Here is a 3128-nt window from a genome sequence, read left to right on the forward strand (position 1 = left end):
GGATTCATTTCTTAACAATGAAAAAGGGGGAAAAATCATCCCGAACTTCCTTGTCACTACCCAAACAAATATCCTATCTATCATAAGAATTATAGTTCGTAGATAACAAATTAGGCACATCAATAAAATACTGTAGCCACAGTTTGAGACAAATGCCCTGATACACATAAGGTCAGAGGTTGACCAAGGTCACATGGAATCCTAAGCATATTTATCACTGGCCAAGCTTCAAACTGAGTTTTAAATTTTATCAGACATGAAAAACTACTACCAGATGGTGTCAAGATAATTCCTCTCTGTGTTAAAAACACACACATAGGTATAGTCAATAGTAAAAAATCAAATAATTAGCCCAAACACCAGTACACACCTGGTACTTTTCCAACTAAAAGTTAGGAGGTACATTTTTATGATTTCTGCATTTTTGCAATTAAGACAGCCCACACAATTAATACATTGTACCTGCTAACACAATTGGCAAACAGCGATTTTCTAGAACTGTGGATCAATCCAAGCCACAAAGAGGTAATCGTGCGTTATTCCAAACTGCAATCTTATTTTCAAATGCAAGAAAGAATTAGAAGTTCACTCTGCCACCTCTCCACTCTTACCTTGTACCCACTTCCACTACAAGAAAAAAGGTCACATTTTTGAATGTGTAGTTTCTGATATATATAAATATAACCCAAATTATAAATTTTCATATCACGTGGCTAACCTCCATTCTTCAATTAATCTAAAAACACAGTACAAATGTGTGGAAACTTCTCAGATGTGAGACACTATGTGAAATTGGTTCACAAAGTGAGACGTAGAAGGCAGAAAGACTTTGAGAAAGAGAGCATTAAAATCTCCAAATTAGTAAAATAAACTAGAAAAAAATATGCATTAGAAAGCACAAGGAAGCATGTTATCACTAATCAGTTTGTAATATGTTTGCTTACAAACAAATTTTAGAAAATAAAAATGATTACATTGAGTGACACAAGTATTTGTTTAGCTCTAGCCTGCTGAGGCACCTCACTGGGTCGGGAGGGATCTAGAATCTCCCCGCTATTTAGAAGAAAATCACCATCTATTTTTATATGTGGATCTGCGGGGAACAGGTGCATCCTGGCACTGGTCATTTGTCGATGTAGATGATCACAAAATGCTGAGGAAGTTCTTCTGTTTGAATCAATCTGGATGCCCAGAACCCCTGTTAGGAATAATTTGGGTTTTCATTTCCCCCATGAAGTCCTGCCTCCTGCACTGTCACAGTGAAAGCATCATGTAATTTTAATTATTTAACCCTACTGCAAAGAAAACTTTCATGCTAGGAAGTGGCCAAATTATGGGAAATTTGGGTCCACTTCCTAGAAAACATCCCATTGGATGGGGCTGCATTTCCCCCCCAACTCAATGGAGCACAATAAAGATTTTACTCTCTGCTCCAATAATCATTGGCAAGACTCTGATGCCTCCCACTGTCATCACACAGGACAGAGCACAAGAAGAAGAGCCCAGGAATCAGGAAGATGGGTAAAGTGAGGTCACAACTGGCAACAAGGAAACCGTCCAGCCTTTGAACACAAAGATTGTAAACGTCTATTGTTTTTTAAACTTACTATTTTTGGCAGGGTTGCATATGTTCTCTGGGCTCATTCCACGAATCTGGCTGATTATTATTCCAATCACCAGAGGAAGAGAGAGTCACATTAATTTGTAGTAATTAATAGCACTGATGCATTTGACAGCGCATGTTAACAAGCCTCTTTGATTGTTTGGATCTCTAACTGCGGCCCTTCTTGTTTGCATCACCTCCAAGGAATTCATAATATCAAAGCTTAACGGTATCTGATACTTGTCAAAATGCAATTTATAAAAGTTTAATTCTTTTATTGATTTAGTTTGGTTTTGATGCCTGCAGAGTCAGCTCCCTTGACAGAACTTAGCGGATTCAAATGCTTGTCACCAGCTCGGCCTCCTTTTTGCAGGGAACAATTGCCATAGGCCAAGCCAACAGGCATGGTTTAATTGCCATTAATTAAAAGCATAAATCTCTTTTTTCTTCAGTTGCTCCGCTCTTAAAGGGGGCTGCCCATATCTCTCTTTTCCTGGGTTTGTCAGAACACCTTCTGGCAAGCAAAGTTAACCCATTCCATCTTTCTAAGCACTTTCTGGAATAATCTTTTGAAGCATTGCTCTTATGATCTAATGTGAAATGCATGCGGTTCGTTGATATTTAACAAACTGGATTTCTTCTCGACTGCAGTATAATGAGGTCAAATGAACCCTCCATGGGTTGTATGCATGCTTAAATGGTTTTTGCATCAAATTCTTTCTGACAGCAAATAAAACAGCAGCCAAACAAAACATCGGCCACTTAAAATTGGAAGGGAGGGGGGACTGGATGAGGATGAGCTTTCAGAATAAAAACACACAGAACGCTTTTTAACATTAGGTGAGAGTAACCTTCCAACAAAATAAGTCTGCCTGGTCATTTTCAGATTGGAAGCAATTAGTGAGATTCTTGGGATAAGGGGAAGTGCTGAGCTTAACAGAGCCCAAATGATTATACAGTAAATATTATTCCAGCTCCGTTTACCTTCTTGTATTATCATTAAGTCCATTTCATTTAGAAGGGACCCAGTGATGTTGTGAGCAAGGTAAAAATAATGAGGAGAACTCATCGCTCACTTTGATGGGGGAAGGTAAAGAGGGTGGGTGAAGTGGTAGGTTCTTTTTATTATTATTTTTTTTACTTGCCCATAATTATCCCATGAAATGATTATGCACCAGGCTTTGCCATTCAATGGCAGTGTCAAAACAATTCGGTTTCCCCGGCTGCCAAGCGCCTTCTCTTCCCCCCTCAGCCCTGCCGCCGCTCGGGAAAGTGTCGCTGTAAGCAGATTATTGCTCTAAAGCATTTACACATATTAGTTTTGCTGCATCTGCCAGCTTTAGCGGGATTGCCGGGCCGCGGAAGTCCTCCCCGCTTTATTTAAACGGGGGGGAATGAAAAGTTAGTTCCGCGCGGGGCTGCTCCGCGTGCTCAGCGCATGAATATGTTATGCATCTGTTTTCACCCGGTCCGGCTGGGGAGAGTGATCGATTTTTGGCCCCAGTGCACTTTTTGAGAAAATCTT

Source organism: Dasypus novemcinctus, chromosome 9 (genome assembly GCF_030445035.2).
Source record: "Dasypus novemcinctus isolate mDasNov1 chromosome 9, mDasNov1.1.hap2, whole genome shotgun sequence".
Lineage (NCBI taxonomy): Eukaryota > Metazoa > Chordata > Mammalia > Cingulata > Dasypodidae > Dasypus > Dasypus novemcinctus.